The following is a 20610-nucleotide window of genomic DNA, read 5'->3' as shown; positions in this document are numbered from 1 at the left end:
TTTAAATGGCTGAGAAAAGAACTGTGCTGAATAGAATGACTATTTCTGTCTGTGTGTCTTTTTTGTAACTTAAGGTTTTGCCTAGAGGGATTCTCTATGTTTTGAATCTAATTACCCTGTAAGGTATGTACGATCCTGATTTTACAGAGGTGATTCCTTTACTTCTATTTACTTCTATTTCTATTAAAAGTCTTCTTGTAAGAAAACTGAATGTTTTTTCATTGTTCTCAGATCCAAGGGTTTGGGTCTGTGGTCACCTATGCAAATTGGTGAGGATTTTTACCAAACCTTTCCCAGGAAGTGGGGTGCAAGGGTTGGGAGGATTTTGGGGGGGAAAGACGTGTCCAAACTACGTTTCCCAGTAAACCCAGTTAGAGTTTGGTGGTGGCAATGGATATTCCAAGGACAAAGGATAAAATTAATTTGTACCTTGGGGAAGTTTTAACCTAAGCTGGTAAAGGTAAGCTTAGGAGGTTTTCATGCAGGTCCCCACATCTGTACCCTAGAGTTCAGAGTGGGGGAGGAACCTTGACAACATTCTTATTACTATGGTACAAATTCTGAAATATGTGCCCATTTTTTTTACTTACACCATGTCATCTGGACTTTAGATGGCTTAATATGCGCTCACTAGTTGTATAATCGAACTTCCATGTCTTCTTTTTTTTCATTGTCTACTCTTAAACATCGGTATTGTTCTGCACCTCTTCATAGCAACCAATTTACCTTTAATTTGAAATGCCACTTCACTTGGGTGTTTCCACTGGAGCCATAATATAGCAAAGCTACTGCCAATGAACAGGAAACCCAAATGTGTTGGACCCCAAATTTACCCTACCCTTCCGTTGTAGCCCAGCACCAGCAGGGACTGGCAGTGTTGTTGAGGCATTAACCATAGGATAATGGGAGATTGAAGAGTGTATTTCACTTACAGAGGTATCCTCTCCAGTCCTCCAGATCCTACAATATCACCACATTTATACAGCACTTCCTCTGTTTTCAGTGCAGCGTCCAACCGTCTTCTCTCCCTTTGTGTATCCCACTCATTTTTGTCCATAGTACTTTCAGAATATCAGAAAAATGCAGGCTTAATTCTATGAATAGGTAACATTTTCAAAAGTTCTTATATCCCCTTGAAAGTCAATGGACCTTAGGTTCTCAAGTGAGTTAGGAACTTTTGAAAATTTTACCTATTTTGAACATTTTTTCCAGCATTTGAAATACCAGATGTATGAGATTATCTTAGGTAATTCCTTTTAAACTCATCCCTTCAGCAAAATACTCTATGTAGCTCTTGGCTGGCATGTGAAGATAACACTCACTCCTCATCAGTGTAGATAGAATTTTTTCTTTTATTTTGAGGGTGGTAAGGGGGTTTTTAGAAAGCTTAAGTTTCCATTTTCTTAACTAAGAACATATGCCAAGGGCCTTGGACTCTCTGAAGTTCTGACTGACGTTGAATATAATAGCAATTCTGCATAGGCTGTGGTTGGAGATTCTTGGATTCTGTCCCATTGACACTAGATACGGAAAATTGCACATTTTTTAACTGGGGTGTGTAACCTGGATAATTTGCTTTCCACTTAGGCACTATCTGTTTAATTGCTATCACAGAAGAGTGGAACCATCTGCTAAAATGATCAAGGTTGGGGGTTTTGATTTATGAATGTTACAGGAAGTCTGAGATTTACTACTTTCTTGTGGAGAATGCCATAGAGATATGCCCAGTTCCTGATGTATTACTGTTGTTATTTATTATTTGATAAGTGCCAACCACGTATTTCATAGCAGAGTTGACATTCTTCTTCCAGTCCTACAGCACTAAATGCTACTGTGCCATGCTAATCCTGCCTGCTGTATTGGTGTCTTTCATTGGCACCCCTAAAGTCTCTTGCATGTATATTGCACGGTTATTGAAACAAATTTCTGTTGGAAAATCAACATATGTATTATGCAGAAAACTAGGACAGTGAGCAGAGTGAGCACCTTGAAGAGCCTGGCTTTAGCCCACATGGGTCCCTGCCCCCATCTTCATCTGCTACCGCCGCCACTGGGTTATGACAGAAAGGTGCCCAAGCTAAATTTGGAGAAGGACCGCATGTGCCAGGTCACACCACCATGTACTCAAATGATGTAGGGATGGCTGGGCCAAATTTGAGTGAGTGGGGTTACAACCTGGTGCGCAGGGCCACAGCACCATTCAAATTTACAGCAACTATAAAAAGTTGTCATGAGTTGAAAGTTGCAGCTTCCACGCCAAATATGTGCCCTGCAATTTTCTTACAGCCTTAGTCTTTGATCTATTAAGTGTCAGCAATTTTGTTCTAGAACTAAATATGACTAACTTGATGGGCCAGATCCTGGACCAAATTACACTTATGAAATCCCATATGAAGCAAAATCGGGGCTGCACAGGGTGTGAATCAGAGCAGACTTTGGTCCCTTCTGTTACATTTTATAACAACAATATGGGCTGTTGAATAAATAAGATACCTCTATTTATTGTATCAAATGTCTATAGTGTACGTTCTTGCTCAAGAAGCATGTTGAGATAAAGTAGTTGTCTTGACTTTCAATAGAGTTTTGCTATTAATTCTTTTAACGTGTATCATAGGCACAGTAAACTGAAATGTAAATGTTTCACTTTCAGAGGGAATGTAAATCATCGCGTACCTTGTGGTATGTCCTTCACCATTGCTAACTAAATAATTGTCAAGTCCATGGCTTGCTCGCCCATAGAGTACCGGTATACATCCCCCTATCTTACACATCCTGGTATGGGTTTTTCCATGAACACTTTTTGCAGTTTAGTTATTTGTTGTAATTATCAAGTTCATTTTTGTCTAATAGATGTGATTAAGTATATTTAGCACTGTGTAATGAGTTTTCTGCCTGGTTGCATTCCAGCTAATAAGGAATTCCTCAGAGTCTCTTCTGACAGCTGCTGTGAATCCCAGGTTTGTGCTGCCACAAGAGACCTCTTCTATGAATTGCTAACATTAGAGAAATTAACTCGGTTAGACTAACCATAAAATCCAGGCTGAAATTTGATTACTAATAGATCATGCATTAATTTGCAGCAGCAGAGATATTTTGGTGCTTTTTTACACCCAGAGATAGAGAGAGGAGAGTGAGACAAAAGTCTGTGTGTCTGTGTATTTGCTTCCCCATACCCACAAAACATCTACTGAAGGGATAATATTTATGGGGCGAGTGTGAAGATGATGAGTCTATAGGTAAAGTATTTTGTGGACACCATACTAACAACAATCTTACTGACTGTCATGACTACTCGTTGTTGTTATTATTATTATTATTATTTATTATTTATTTGATTGTCTTTCTTTGTTTTATTTTACCATCCCTCCACTAACTTTTTAATGTCTGGATCATACTTTTGGTATCCTGGCCACTTCCTATTGTCACAGTAGTTTCCGCATTTGCAAGGCTGAAAATGCTGGGAACAATTAGTAACTGGTGATGTACTGCTATGGCATAGTTGCTTAGCAACAGGAGCTGCAGTCTCTTCACTAAGTCTCCGGAAGGGGGATACAGAGACAGGAAGATAAAATAAATACAGTTTCAGTGAGATTGACTTTGTTAGTGAATGATTAAGGTTTTAAGTTATTTTTCTGTAAGTGCCAATGACGATAGGAAAAGCCTTCTATAAACAGATGCTTTGATAGAGCAAAGTAGGAACTTGGGCAGTTGGCTTCCTAAATTGTGATAAGAATGGAATGCAGATGTAAGGATAAATATATTTTCTTGTCAACCATGAGCCTGTGTTAAATTATCAGATATTTTCTACTGTTGAATCTAATAGTTGCAAAAAAAAAAAAAAAAAAAAAAAGAAGCAAGCTCATAACAGTGTTTCTTCTATTTATCACTGCACTAGAGTACCTAATTTGTGGAGAATGAGTAGTGAAAATGAATGCAGGTATCTCTTAAATTCCCTGCTGGGGAGTTACTCACATAAAGACTGTTCATAATAGGGTTAGTAGTTATGTAATAATTATGGATGGGTCTCTAATTTTAAATTCATTGAGATCTGAACAACTCTATGTTTGGGATCACAAAGTATTAATTTCCAGATACTATGGCTTAACCTTATTCCATTTTATTTGGTGAAATAATTTACAAAGGTTGATGGGATTAATAAGACATCAAAGCATTATTTTCAATACCATATATCCCAAATCTTGAAACCTTTGGAGTCAGCTTGGTTAGAATCCTCTCTGTGGAGCAAGGTATCACACTGAACTACATGATTTAGTGCAAAATCTCAGCCTCTGGAAAGCAGGTTATGTAAAATGGAGTAGAAAGTAAGTTGATTCCGACCAGATATATTCAACTTTGTTAAGGGACTCTTATCTTCAGTAACCAGCAACATGCTGGCTTTTTCCAAAGTACAAACGCTCATTACTGCTTGTCCCTGCTACTTTGCAATTAGTGTTGAAGCACCTAGATGAGGTGGGGATACATAAGAATTAAAAACAGATAAGGTAAATGCTAATAAAGAGATTTAATCCTTTTGACTTTTTTCACTTGTTTACTTTTGATCTGAATTAAAAAAAAGAGAGAGAGAGAGAGAGAGAGAAAGAGAGCACTGCATTTCAGCCAGGGTTCTTTCAGGGGAAGAAAGCAATTAGAAATTTGAAAGAGCAACCCAATTATACAGTTTTTTACATTCCTATTTTGACTTCCTTGCAATTTGTGCCACCTGCATCATGAGCTTTGTCAAAACACATAAATAATTATAAATAAGACTGCGTTTCTCATGAGAGCAAAAGTTTTTTTCATTTAAATGGTAGTCTTTTTGAAGGTCAGGTTGATAGACAATGTGCAACAGTCTAGATAATGACTCTACGAAACTAATTCTTAAACATACAATTGTACAGTGAATTATTCCTGTCCTGGAAGGTTGGTTATGACCTTTTTGTCCCAGGTATTACTACTGATCATTGTCTAAGAATAGTTAGAATCAAGCTTTCTATTTCATTATTTTATTTTATTTTATTTTTTTACATCACAGGTTTTAAGCAAGTATATTTTATAAACCAATTAGTGCATCAGAAATGGTGGGAAAAAACTATTTCTCTTAGAACGTGATAATAAAGCACTCTTACTTTTTCCTGCTAGAGGTCATAGTTTAAAATAAAAACTCAGATCATGCAGATGGCTTTTTGCGCATTTCATTTTCACATTGATTTCCCATAAAACATATACCATCATTTAAAAAAAATTATTCATTTATTTTTGCAAAAATATCTTCACTTGTTTGTTTGCTTTTTTAGAACAGAATACTGGAAGAAATCTTGAAATGAGACTGCATAAAAGATGGGCCTATTTTGTACATAGATTATTGTCTGTGCTTTAGATCTATGTGTTTTGCTTATGGAATAAACCAAAGTAGGAGAGAGAAACTAATATTTTCTATAAGGTCAGCCAGACAATACACATGATAAAGATGTTTCATCTTCTTATGCATGCAGAAAATATGAAAAATTGTAGTTTACACATATTTTCTCAATTCAAGTGTAAAATTGGGCCCCCAGATTGCCCTGGGCCATGGTGGTTGTGTTAAAGAAGCACTATTTACCTAGCAGCTGAGTGAAAAATGATCAGAATATTAGACTCATCTAGGACACATTAAGGAGCCATTGCATTTCCCGACAATTTTATGCTATCTCAATATGAAAACAGAGCAATTTCAGCTCATATCAGGTTATGATCGGCAATTACAGTTGCATAATTCACCTAGTCTTCTCTTTTCAGGGCCTTTATTTTCCCTCTTGGTGACATTCCTGAGAAAGTGCCTGATAAAAATGTCATATATCATCCTGGCTTTAAAACTCGTAAGGGGGTAATCTGCTATGCCTTGCTGAGCCTATATTCATCACTGGATTTTTGACTTGGAGGGGTCATGACACTCATAATTTCCTTTTTGATATTGTCCTCACTAGATATGACAAGGGGCTGTAAAAGCTCAGTTATATGCTGTGGTTAAGAGCCATTCCGGTGGGGCTCATCACTAGCAATAACAGTGCATTACTGTGGATTGTGCAGTGGTTGGCCGTTTCAAAGATAATTAGATTTGATGTCAACATTTCTTTATCACCTGCATCCTTTTGTGCATCTGCGTGTCAAGTTGTTATTTCTGGATTTATTAGCACCCTCAGAGCTGCTATCTATCTGTCAGACTGTGTGATGTTTGTGTTGACAGTTGTAAAGTTAATTACTAGTACTAATGAGCATCGGGCTTTTGGTGGACATGGCATTTTGGGCATTTAAAACTATAATTAGATTTTTTTTTCTTCATGTACAGCTACAGACCCCCTCCCAAACTTCCAACTCCATTTTGACATTCTGTTTGCAATCGTCTTATCTTTTATTCAAAGGCTCAAAAAGTCAGTTCTGTTTATTTTTAACTAGACTTTCCTCTCATTGCTTACTCCCTAGTAATTTCTTTCAGTTACCGCACCCTTTCCAAATTTAGACCTACAAATTTTATAGTGTAGGATGACTTTTTTAAAAAAAATAGCGGTCACATATGTGTGTGCATCTTCTCCTCTTCCATAAAAGCAGTTTATTATTATGGATGACTTTTAAAATGTATGGAGAATAAGAGCTATGCATAAAAGGGGAGAAAAATATGCAGGATGAAAAAATGTATTCCATCTTATAGATTCCTCCATTATGAATATGTTACTTATGTATTAAAATAGAATTAATATAGTGACAAATTCCTCTTATTTATAACTTCTCTGTGTAGTATTAATACAGGTATAACTGAAAGCAGAATTTGACCCTTATTTGCCTTGAGCTCATGTATAGCTCCTTAAAACAATTATCCTACAAATCACATTACTAGATCATTTTTATAGTAGTCCCAGTTATATGCAACTGCTAGGGTTTAGAATAATGGCACTTACATATGACATACTTTATGTAAGTATATTGTTTATTCTGTTGCTGCAACTAAGAACCACTCCCTTGCTGCTGTTTCTTTTTACTATCTATTTATCATTATCAACCATTTTGCTAAACAACTACCCTTCCCAGACATAAATCATCTGTAGAAATACTCTGGCTCAGAGAAAATTTCACCCTGGCACTGAAATGATGAGATAACCATTTTCATCTCTTGTTGAAGCATTGAGATTTATTGGGCTTTGATGGGCTACAGACCAGACATCACTCTCTGCTAAACAGACTCCCACTTGCATTTATTCTTATTGCATTTAGCAATTCAAAATGGAGCTCCCCAGGTCTCTGGAGACCCCCTTTACAGCTTAGGTGGGGCATGGAACGTCAGTGTTATTACTTTATATTAGATAAGGAAAGGACACACAGGGAAGCATATGGTGAGTCAGATGATTTTTTATTTCCGTTTAGCAGTGATGACAGAATGTCATAGTAAAATGACTTCAAAAGTCATTTTTCCCTCTGCCCTGGTTCTGCAGCCTTGTCCCTCGAGGGCACTTCCATTGTACAGTTTTATTAATTCTGCTAACTTTGAGACTTCATTGCTGACAATAGGCCTTTTGGCTTTCTCAGAGTATTACATTAAATTTCCTATCAAACCATGTCAACCTCTGAGGTCAGAGATTAGATATTTTGCTTTTTGACTTCATGGTCAGGTGTTTTCAAAATTGGTTTTAGGTTTGTTTTTCCAGTGTCAGAAATCGTATTGAACCTAGTTAAAAACCCAGACAATGAGTATTCATCAGGAAACGAACAGAGATGCACGTATACAAATAGTTCTCTTCTCCATTACATGAGTGTTAGTACAGATCAGGTACCCTGAAGCTATGCAACTTACTCAGGTTTTTCACTCATATAAATAGGAGCAGAAGTTGGCCATATTTTTTGTTGTTGCTGTGGCTGTACTTTAAATGACTCGCCTTCCAAACAGAAAAAAAGCCTCCTACCTTCTGAGTGCTACCTTAATATATGCTTATAGACTCCAGTAGTAATAATATAATATTTACATCTTATACTTTGCATCTGTTGATATCTCAAATTGCTTTATTGAGGAAGTTATGTATTATGTTAGCCATTTTACAGATGGGGAAACTGAGGCACCTAGTGGTGTTTTACGCACGGTCACTGGCAGAGACAGGAAGAGAACCAAAGTCTCCTCACAACTCACCCAATGTCCTACCAATTAGACTACACTGTCTGGATGCAGTGTAGTTGTAGCCATATTGGACCCAGGATATTAGAGAGACAAGCTGGGTAAAGCAATATTTTTTTATTGGACCAACTTCTGTTGGTGAGAGAGACAAGCCTGAGAGAGACAAGCCTGAAGAATAACTCTGTGTAAGCTTGAAAGTTTGTCACTCTCACGAAACAGAAGTTTGTCCAATAAACGCTACTACCTTACCCACCTTGTCTGTCTAATACACTGTCTAGAAGAGTTAATTAAACATCATTTTGGAGGAGTTTTGAAGTACTGAAGTACAGTATAGATAAAAGTGCAGTAAGTTTTGCCCCATCAGACATGGCTGATACAGGGATCAGTGGAAGTCTTGGATTTTACTACATCATCATGTAATCATTTTCAGATCTCCAATAAAGGTTGGTTGACAAGCACATATTTTAAATCAAGATTTGTAGTCTACTGGAGGTGGCATTATAAATTAGGTGTTTAATTTGACACGTTAATTTTTTTTTCTTTGAATGATGTAGCATTGTGGAAAAGACAAAAAAAAAATGTGGACCCTCGCTTAGCTCACAAGATCTTCAATCACAGCAAATTTCTACCCCACCAATACATTGAAGAAAACATGTTATTTAAGGGAAATGTAGCTGAGTGCAAAACACAACTACATTTAAAATGCAATGGGAATGAAGGGAAATGCAAGCTTAACATAATAAAACCACATCAACAGTATAAGAACTTGAGTGGCAAGTTCAATTTAGCAGAATTCACTAGCCACAGCCTTTCAGACATGTTAGGTACAATTTTGCATTTCATAACAGGTTTTCTGTATTCAGACACAGTAGTTCTGTTAGATTTTCCTCCATTCCCCATCAAAACACTGTATACTTCAAAAATAAGACAAAGCGAATGGGCCTTCAGACTTTCTAAAAAAAAAATCTCAGCCATAAAACAAGCTCTGCTCATTTCTCACATTAATTTTAAGAGACTGAAAGTAGAACTATCTTCATTTTTTACTGGTAATTATATATTTGTACCTGTGAAAGGGAATAATGGCCCAGCCATATGACTGGAGAAAGATGTGCTTAGAAAGGCAGTGTCGATGTGTTACTACTTGCTTGCAGCCATAAGGATAGGGAATCATTTGTGACACTCTGGGGACAATTTTGTCACCCTGACAGTAATGCTGTTATGCACCAACTTGACACACAGGATGAATCTATAAAGACAGATAAGTAACTGTGAAAGTGGCTAGGGATCAGCCTGAGTGCTACCACTCACCTGCAGTGACAAATAGATAGTCATGAAGGATTGAAAATCCTGCCCAACACAGAGATATGTCAGTCCAAAGCTAGAATACTGCATGGTTACACGAAGGCTGTAATAAAAATACACACGCATGCAAGAGCCCCAGGCATAAGTATGAGAAGGTTAACATCAAAGTATACTATTTTGTTCTTTGTAGTGATCTTTATTTTTATTTCTTTATGGTTTAAAAAAAAGAAACCTATCTGCCTTTAACACACTGGACTTGAAATGGGGTCACTCTGGATTAATGTTGGTATAATTAAGATCAGAATTTGGCCCAGTGTTATTTTAGTCGGAGACAGTGAGGCTATTTCCTTGTAAGTCTTCTTTCTGGTAATTTTTTATACCAATAGAGGTCCCCATCTGCAAATCAAATGAAAACAACTTATGATTATTAACAAAAAAAATTTCCTTTTGCTCTCTCTCTCTCTCTCTCTTTCTCTCTAACGACTTTAGCTGCTGCTGTCAACCACAGGAACTAAAACAGAAACTGTCCCTTTCCTATTTATCATGGCTGTTAGGGGGATGAATTCATTCTCATTGATGGTGCATTTCTCATCAGAAGATGAAATGTTGTGTTGCTGACTTTAAAAAAAAACACTTTTTTTTTTTCAAGAACAGTTGTTAAAAAATATTCCTGAAAAGAAATCTTACCCTGAAGATCATTGTGGAATCTAATTACTCAATCTGTCTTTTTCATTATTTCTATTTGTGAATATGAACATTCAGTAACTTATCTGTTAGGGAGGAAGTGAGTTTTAGGTGAGAACAGGAGCATTATTTATTTATTTATAAATAAATTGATTGCTTTATTGATTATAATTTACCCCTTTCATCTCAGCCTGGCTACTTCCAGCTGAATTATGCCTTTAAGGCACTGTACGATACTGGGGTAGTCAGTGGAATCATTTTAACCCAAAATTTAGAGAGCAGCAAAGAACTGGCTGCCACTCTCATTCCCTGCATCCCTCACTTCAAGGACTCTTTTGTTCCTGTCTTGGTCTCCCGAAACCTGGGGCTCCTGTTGTTCTCATAGTTCCTTCCCAAGCCAATTACTCATTTTGCACATCCTCCTGGTCACCCCAGTGGAGTGGGTTTGCCTCCCCCACTTACAGAAGTACATCTTCCTAAATTCTGAATGCACTGTTATCAGCCCCAAGTGTTCCAAAAGTATGAATCAGGCCCCCAAAACCATGAAACTTGTAATAAAATCACAAGAGTTGGCAACATTCTTCTCCTCCTCCCACATCATTTTGTAGGCTTGTGGGATGGAAGCATTAGAGCTAGTCAGAGAATTCCAAGTCTAAATAATTTTTCTGTGGAAACTGTAATTCTTGCAAAAGTGAAATTTTCTATGGGAAAATTTTCAGTTTTGACAAAAAAAAATCAGTTCTGTTGAAACAAAATATTTTGTTTTGGGTCAATTTGACTTGAATGGGAATATTTTGGTTTGTTGGACCGACCCAAAACTTTCTGGGTTAACTGGCATTTCTCTAGTGTGGCTCATTGCCTCATAGGAGTTGTAGTTTGGGTCCCCGTTCTCTCCCAGTGGTTGGGGTCCTTCACTGGACTACATCTCCTATGATGCAATATGGACGTCCCTTTTGCCAAGTTGTGTGGTGCTTCATGGGAGATGTAGCACAGCAAGAAAGTGGGCTATGAAGAGATTGAGGGCATCAGGCTCACGAATAATAACTTTCATGAGGCAATGTGGCATCCTAAGAAAATCCAGTTTAATGTTAAACTGACTGGAAATGAAGTGTTTTGGATCAGTTCAACAAACCAAATTGAAATATTTCAATTCGGGAAGATCTCATGTTTCATTCCATGAAAAATTATGATATTTGATGAGCAGGTGTTGAAATACCAGTATTGTCCGCAGGATACAAATTCTGATTTCCCCCCAGCATGCCAGAAAGAAAGCATTTCTCCTCTGCCTTCTGCTCCTCTTGTTGGTTGAGCCGGGTGCTGCTGGGCTGAGCTATTATCTCACTCAACAGCTGTTAGGCAAATCTCAGTCGGAGGAGAGAAGGTGCATAGAGCTGCTGTACTGACTCCTGGCTAGAGAGCTCACCTCTTCCCCATCCCTTCCAAAGGAGACTGAATGTTTTGGAGATCAAAAAATGCTCCTGTTCCCTCCGCACCTGTGAAAGTTGGGGAGAATATGTCTGTTTCTTCTTCCCCCAAAAATTACATCCGAAGGGCAGCGTAGAGATGCACTGCATGATGGGGAGCTCCTTGTGGAATTCCTCTCTTAGTTCCTAGCAAGCGGGGAGCACACTTGCTGCAACATACTGTCAGGGTATGCAACATGCTCTCTCCTGCATACCCAGGAGACTCTCCATGCTACTTTCCAGGGGTCTTGCCCCCAGAAGATGCCTGACAGGAGCAGTCTTTGTGCTCTGGGGAGTGCAAGGGCTTCAATTGACCTTGCTGCTGCACAGGACTGCAAAAGGGGTGGGGAGCTCCTTACATTTCCCTCCCCACATCTCCATACGCTCATGAAACAGCAGAGCATGATCTGTTCCTATATTAGCTAAAGAAATACACAGTATCTGACAAGTAACATTTTATAGGATTTAGTTTAGAGCACTGATAATGGGATATGTGTGTTTCCAATGTTCACATTTCTTCAGATGCTATGGTTTTGCCTAGGAAAACCTTTCTGGGTGTTCTGTATTTAAACATCCATTATCTGTCCCACTGAAAGATTATAAAGCCATGTCCAGCCCTTTCTATCTCCCTGCCTTGATGTATCATGCATGATATAAATATTGTTAGCTGTTAATATTGCTCAGACTATTTTTTCTGAAGGTGTTTTGGGGTTTTTTTTTTTGGCGCACAGCGGTATAATGGAAATCTTTAAATGTTCAGGGAATAGTGTTCTTGAATTGACATTAGCTGACCCTACGGTTTAGCAGTGATTTAAAATCTGAAATTTCAGAAGCTTTGGTACAGATGTCAGTTTGTGCACCCAAATGGAAAATGTTTCAGTGAACTTTGACTCTGAAAGGAAACTATTTTTAAAAACGTTTTGCTGATAAATACGGTCTTCATTCAAAATTAATACTTTCAACCTTAATGTTTAATGAGGCAAAACTAAGGTCACAGTCTGACCTAACTTGTTCCTAAATTCTGAGGTCCAGCTCTGTTTTATAGCGTACAGCTTTAGTATTTTATTTCACCAAGATTTTTATTAATGAGATTTAAATCTCAAGGTAAATACCTGATCAGATAGGACAGCAAATGAGTGGAATGGTATAACCATTTGCCATCACTGAGTTATAGGTGACAGCTTTAGATAGTCTAAGTTCAATGTACATATGGAAAGTCTGATAGATGTTTTTATTAAATAAGATGCCTGTGCATCTCCTAAGGGTGATCATAACCACGGTACTTCCAGTGTTTTGCTTTTTTAAAAAAAATCAACTAACATCAAATCTGCATTTAAAATAGGGCCCTGGATAAAATTCTGTAGCTCCGGTGTATTGGCTGGTGCAAATTCCCCAGTCATAAAGTAGATAGGGCAGATGGGAAAACTGGGCATTGTCCATCCCCCAGAGCCACTGCTCCATTCACTGGAACAGATCCTTAGCTGGTGTAAACTGATGTATTTCCATTGACTTCAATGGCACCTGGCCAGTTCACACAAGCTGACTGTGTGACCCGTTGTTCCTACAAAAATTGAAGTGGAGCAGATGTAGCGGCCCCCCAAAGAGCAAAAATGTAAATATCAAGAACTCTGCAGTAGCAGACCCACTACCCAGTTCCTCCAGTACTGTCCAGATTTATGTCTATAGATTACAGGTTGTTCTAGACATTGGGAAGGAGGAACTCTATCCTACACTTTTGCTATGTGGTCTGTGTCCCTTGGCCACTTGCTGTGGGGCTAGATTTCCCAGTTTTTGACTGAACATTTCCATATATGGCTCTTCCAGGAAGAACAGGGGAAGTACCACCATCATTATGATTGGAGTGAAGGAAGATGATTTGGGTGACGCACAAGACTGGGAATCAGGAGATCTGGGTTTTATTCCCAGCTCTGCCACAGACTTGTGTGGCCTCGTGAAAAATTTCAAGCAGTTCTGGTTCTGAAGGGTGCTGTTTGTGTCCATGGCAGCTCATCCCCGTGCCTTAGACAATGCGTGCGGACACCTCACATCATCCTCCCTCAGTTATGTATGCGTCTTTCATGTGACAAGTGGATAGTCCACAGCCGGCGGTGGTTACGAGTGGTAAATGTGGAGGGTAATGTTAGAGGACCAGCTCATTTGACATGTCAGCCATGATAAGCCTTTCTGATGGAAGCACATGGTGATGAGGTGACTCTTTGAAGCAATGTTTAGCTCTCTAGCTTAGAAGAATGTCCATGGTGGGTGAGAAAGTGTAGTTGTTAAATAGTGCTGGGCACTGTGCTATTAGATCCCAGCATTTCTGCATCTAAATAGCAACAGAAGCTTAGATCTTGAGTGCTTGTAAGTGCAATTTATTGGTGGTTAGTGTTCAACTGCACAAAGCCCTGTCTTCCCCTCCCTGCCCCCCAGTTCCCATTTCCAAACCTCTACCATTTGCTACTGAACTAATAACTCTTTTGCTGGATGCCTCTTCTCCTTCCACATGTGCAGGCAGGTGTACCATGTATTAGGGTCATTACTTGACATGGAACACCTTGTCAGATGAAAACATATGGAAACTTTTTTTCTCATGATGAATTACATGTACAGCTTTATTGGCCAACTGAAGCAAAGCCTGCCACTCAACTTGAAGGCATTGCTTTGATTTTTTTTAATGGGGATCTTGCTGTCAAGGGCATGGAGGGTCCACGCTTTCATCTCCCTAACAAGAACAGCGACCCTCTACTATGGCAGGGTCCCTCTCTTCACCCCAGCTGAGTTATAGCAAGGAGTAACTTTGGTTTGTGTTCAGAGTAACAGCCATGTTAGTCTGTATTCGCAAAAAGAAAAGGAGTACTTGTGGCACCTTAGAGACTAACCAATTTATTTGAGCATAAGCTTTCGTGAGCTACAGCTCACTTCATCGGATGTGTATCCGATGAAGTGAGCTGTAGCTCACGAAAGCTTATGCTCAAATAAATTGGTTAGTCTCTAAGGTGCCACAAGTACTCCTTTTCTTTTTGGTTTGTGTGGCCCTTTTAGATCAGTGTTTCTCAACCTTTTTAATACCAGGGACCGGCTTGCTGCCTTCCTAAACAGTGTCAGGGAGATCTCAAGGGCTGGTTGTTGAGAAACACTGTTTTAGATCAGTTATTTTTCAATCTGTGGTCCAGACCCCTGGGGGTCCACAGATTTTGCCTAAGATTTCCATTCAAAAAATTTTAGGGGCCCACATATGAAAAAAGGTTGCAAACCACTGTTTTAGATGAATGTCAGCCAAGTTAAGAACTCACTCTTACATGTTAGGCAATTGGTGACATGTTCTGTGTCCCCTTGACATCCTCCCTTTAAGATATTGTTGGCTTGTTTAGCAACTGGATAAGGCAAAATTCCACTCTGCTCCTGGGGAGGGACAATCATAAGTAGCCATGTAATGTCTAAACCAAGATTATACAGTCCCTTTCCAAGGGGAAGGAAAAGAAATGGCCTCTGTGGCTATATAGTTAGGAAGGCCCAGAGAGTTTCCGTCCAGTTAGAACCCACAGTGGCTGAAAATCTAGAAAGGAAGGATCCTTTTATATGAACTATTAATAGGCATTAAAGTGACAACATATAGTACATAGAAAATTGGGGAGGTGGAAGAAAGTAACAAAGTTATGGTATAGCTAGAAATACTCATAAAGGTCAAACCTTCAATCACACAAAGGTCACAGTCATATTTCTTTTCCACTTAATTAATTATGTAGCTCCATCATTATATCTCATGCCAGATCTGTGAAAGCATAATATCTTCAGTACAACTGGACTATTTCTTAGTGTTCTACCTGAAAAAAAGGCAGCTTTTTAGTAGAGTTTCAAAACTTCCAGTGTGCATTTCTCGCTAATTTATTTCAAGCACACTGCATTTTATAGGCTTATCTACTAATTCTTTTGATTAAAACACAAGCAAAAACCACCCAACTTGAACAGGTTGAATGCCACATCTGTGCAGAAGATAGCAGCGACACTTATTTATGGCTCAAAGAAATGGAGCCTAAATTAAGCCAGCTATTGCTGTAGAGTGGATAAGCGGCCATTATGAATTATCCTTAATTATAGCGATTTCCTAAACTAATAAACCTGCTAAATCTTTATTGCAAAGGTTAGTTTACGCAGCGCATATAAATTCCGCATGTGCTACGCATCAACCACCAGCTGTCTGACAGTGTGTTGCTATTGCAGTGAGTGTTCACATAAATTTTATGTTGGTTATATTAACAGTCAGTCCATATCACTACCCACAGATGCCAGTAGACATAAAAATTGCTCTCCAGTGAGCCTAAATATCCCTAGAAGCTAGTTGTGTCTAATGTTCCATGTAGTATTTGTACGTGAAAGCAGCAGATTGAAGAGTTATTTACAGATGAATATTTCAATCCAGTTAGTTCATATTGGCCTACTTAGCCTTCTTTGCTGGTTTATTTGTATGCTAAATAATTCACCAAAGGTTCTTGTTTACTTTCAATAGTAGTTTCTATGAAATGCAAACAAGGAAGCTAACTTTAGGTGTTCAAAAGGCTAAGCAGCCCTGTGTGTAAATGCAGGTCAGAGCTACAAACAGAATCTTGAAGATGGGCTGTCACTCACAATTTTACCCGCTTTGCATTTTAAACAAATTACTGGGACTTGCTGTTTTCATATGAATTTTTGGCAGGCGTGGAATAGTCTTAATTTATCTTTTTCACAGACAAATACGAAGTCCTTCAGTGTCTACCATTAACCCAGGAGTGCTGGCAGCATACTGCCCAGTGTGGGCTATTAGAAGGTTTCTTTACAGTGTATTGGGCTAGCAGGTGCACTAGAAATGTGGTCCTTTCTGCCATAGCTCATAAATACTTTTTTTGAATGAATTTCTGTGGTGCAATATTTTCATGCCATTTGTCCCATACTCTGCTCTCCTTTAATCAGTGCACTGCGCAAATTCAGCCATTCTGTGTTAGCCTCTCTGCACTCAGGGCCCATAGACTTAAAGCCTGGGAATAACAGCTTCCAGTTCAAACCACAGTACTATCTAGTTCACAGAGAGTTCAACCATGGTGCTAATTTTTTATTTTATAATATTGATTCTATCATTTTTACTGGTAATAATAGGGATTGCTTTGTTGATATTTACTCAATATCTTGTTGTGCAAAAGCTGTAGAATACTTTATTGCAGCTATTGACGTACATCTCTGGTTCACCATCTCCACCATCAGCCTATTTCACCCATATGGTATTCAGATACAGCAATTGTTTCTTGCTATTGATTTTAGATTATTTTCATAACATACGTACTTCTAAAGACCTTAGCACATATGCAGCGTCTGGCTACAGTGTCATTTCGATCCTAGTAGTAAGAATATGAATCGTGCATATTAAAATCACGACTTTTTAGTATTTACAAGGACTAGTTTTGCTTCAGTATTGCTTACAACCAGCCCTCTCAAGTTAAGAAAGATGAGGCCAATTCAGTTCTTGGATGGGGGACATTCAAGGAACAACATAGAGCTTTCCTAAAAGAAGCTGAAGGAGTTGGATATTTGTAGGTGGCATTCGTCCCTTGGAGTCATTAATAAATATGCCTGCATGGTTCTAGAGGATGCTATATTGTCAGAGATGCACCCACCCCCCCTTTTTTTTTTTTGTATGAGATGTGAAACTGAGGGATTAGCCATTATGGTCATTAAAGGTCCCATCACACTGTTTGAAAAATAAGGTATGCTGGGTAAATTCCAATTTGAGTGATTGCTAGAGCTGGGTAAATACTGAAAAACATTTTCTACAACTATTTATTTGAATGTTTCAAAGATTTCACTTTGCCTATCTTCAGGCCCTTTTTGTGTTTCCTTACCACAAATATTCCTATGAACCAGTTTATTGGCAGGCGTGTTCATGGAAGCAGCTTACTTTAAGTGTACATTGTGAATATTCATGGCATGCACATTTTGAATGTATAAATGCAAGTATTTGCACCAGAAACTATCCAATCAGGGAACAAGAAACATACCATAACGTCTATCAGAATTAACCAGCAGAGCTCTTATGTTATGTATTGAAAACTCTTAATGATCTTCTATGTACAATCTGCAGACCAAGAATTATTCACAGACTCTAGTTGGTGAAAAATTTCAAATAGTGAACAAATTCGAGAACCTCTCCATTCACTTTCAACTGGATATAGTATTCTGCACTTATTTTAATCCATTGTGTACTGCTGTTGAGCACTGTTAAGATAAGCAGTAGTTTTTTAAATAGCGGTTTATATTTGTGTGTGTGTGTGTGTGTGTGTGTGTGTTTATATAATATGTGTGTAGGTCCTGACCTTACATCCTTAGCACAGTCAAAACTATAATTAAAAATTAGCACCTTGCCTGTGTGAGGAGGACTGAGCCAACAAGGCAGGATTGTTCTCATAGATGGTCAGATCCTCAGCTGGTGTAAATCAGCCTAGCTCTGCTGATGTCAATTTAGTTATGCCAATTTACAGCAGCCTAGAATCTGGCTAGAGTGTTTATCAATTTAAGTTTGCGAAGTGCTTTTAGGATCCTTTGGGATGAAAGGCACTATATAAATATAGCACCTTTTATCAGTTAGACACATTTTTCTTACCCACTGGCAGCAGTGCTTATTCGTTGTACTCAGCTTACATATTAAGCTTAGGAAAAAAGAATTTCCCGCAACTAATGAGACCATTCGTCAACAATCTATGTACAATGATTCAATAGGAAGCAAATTAAATACACCTCACCATAAAGCGTCATTGAGTCAAATGCTGTGGCTAGAGTTTTTGAAAGGGCTGGATAATTTTAATATGCTAAATTAAAAGTAATCAAGTCTCATGCTGCCAAGTGTAAACTGATTGCTGCAGGGGATAAAAAAGACTTGAAAATATTGCATAGCTGCTAAGGCTTTATTTCTTCCTTTGTATTAACCACTGCTAGACTTAACAGACCACTGGTGTAATCTTGTCTAGCAAATCCTATATTACCATGGCCAGTTATGGAATTAGATATCCATGGAAGATACCCCAGAAGCTGCTCTCTGAAGAATCAGATAATAGCTATCAAACTTATGATGAAGAAACTCTTCTTTATTGTTCTCTGTGCTTTTTATGCAAAGTCTAAGTCAATGTTTAAAGTCATCTTAAGGGGAAAACAATATGTAAGCCAAATACATAGTGCCGGTGAAAGCCAATGGGTCTTTATTCTCCTAAGTCACTTAGGTTCTTTTGAAAATCCCACCTTATATTAAGACAACTGGAAAACTTCAGAAAGTTTTGTAAACATGCAAAGATCATACACTCAGCCGTAGAGGCCATTTAGTTTTATGGGTCAAGATTTAGGATAGTTAAGTAAAGAGAACAGCTAGATTTGCCTAAATGTCATGAGACAAATTTAGCCCTGGTGTGACTATACTGGGTTCAGTGAAGTTGGACCCAGGGGACTGGACTTGGCCCCACAGTGCTACCTGTGGATAAAAAACAGAACAGTCGTAACTTTCACACTAACGCAGTGGAACACACAAAAAAATAATCCTTACAGAATATTAGATCTTATGTATGTTATGAGATCTTAGTGTTCCTCAAAAACTACACTGATTTGTAAATAAACACAGACACTCTCTCTCTCTCTAACTATATATATATTGCTTCTGTCAATGGGTAAGAAAAACGTGTCTAACTGATAGAAGATGCTACATGTATAGGGTGCCTTTCATCCCAAAGGATCCTAAAAGCTCGTCACACTTTTAAATTTATATATACATAAAAAAATGTATGAAGTACAAAAAAAATGGATGCCCTGAAAATCAATTCAGATATGCCACCCTCTTTCTGTGGAATGCCAAGTATATATTTATAAATATTTTCTATGTATAAAAAATCTTCACTCCATCCAATCATCTGTGGATCTGAGAGACAAGACGTCCATAACAGAAGTTAAATTACAGATTTTAGGCAATGAACAGAAGTAGCTTTATAAGTGTACATTTTGCAGACAACTGAATATCTGAAATCTGACATTCTAGAAAGGCAAAATTAGATATATTCAGACCTGATTCTGCACACGCAGCTCAGTCAAAACTCCCATTGACTTCAGTGCAAATTTTGTCTGAGTAAAGAGCGCAGGATCAGGCCCTTTATTCATAATTTAATTGGACAGAAGTCTAGCAATTGGAACGCTTGAAAGTAGCATACAAGTGGAAGCAGACAAGCATCCTGCAACAACTAATTCAACCACATAACACATCTTTGAACTGTCTAAGGCATGCCTAACTACTACATGCTACCAACAAGAGTAAATACTCCAAAGAGAAGGAAGAGATGGAGTTGCTGTGAATAAAGAAAAAGATTACAAGACAGCCCATCTGCTAAAGCTGTGAACAGTGTACCTGTCACCTCTAGTTATAAACTAGAGGCAGCCCTATCTCATAGCAACCATACAGGCCAGTTTATTACAATCACGAGAAGGAAAGAAGCAAACTTAGACCTTCACTTTCCATCTGACATTGTGTCAAAATATTAGCTTCAAGGAGTCTCGTGGATGGAAGAGTGAAGATGAGCTGAGGATAAATGCTAATAAGAAAAGAACTGAAAGCATCCACCAGTTCAGTGTAACTACATGGCTATTCCTGTTGAATAACTATGAAAGGAATAGAAAAAAAACTGGCTGGCGGGTGTAGAGTGGAGCACTGTCAGAAAACAAACTGACTAGCAATGGTGACAGGAGAAATATATATTAAATAAGGGCATCTTGATACCCTGACGATATTAATCTTCCATTTCTCATTATATCAATTTAAATAAACAGTAATCTACTTAAGTTGTTTTGGTGTAGCATGGCTTAAGAAGGCACTTTAAAAATGCTTTAAACTGAGCCACCTCATTCTCCTTGAATTGTCCCTGTTCCCTTGGAAGCCATCCACTCCCACCCCATTATCCGCCTCTCTCATACACACACAATCTGGAATCACTGTCATTCCTTCTTTCTCTTTAGTTATCATCCTCA

At 38.3% G+C, this 20610-nt stretch overlaps 1 protein-coding gene across 7 annotated transcripts in view; it reads left to right on the top strand.

Annotated features, from left to right (window-relative positions):
- FTO (FTO alpha-ketoglutarate dependent dioxygenase) overlaps positions 1-20610 on the top strand; it is a 330710-nt gene that overhangs the window by 269438 nt on the left and 40662 nt on the right. The gene's annotated exons all lie outside the window — the stretch shown is intronic.

This window comes from Eretmochelys imbricata, chromosome 12, assembly GCF_965152235.1.
Source record: "Eretmochelys imbricata isolate rEreImb1 chromosome 12, rEreImb1.hap1, whole genome shotgun sequence".
In the NCBI taxonomy this organism is placed as follows: Eukaryota; Metazoa; Chordata; order Testudines; family Cheloniidae; genus Eretmochelys; species Eretmochelys imbricata.
This window is presented reverse-complemented; position numbering and strand designations above follow the sequence as displayed.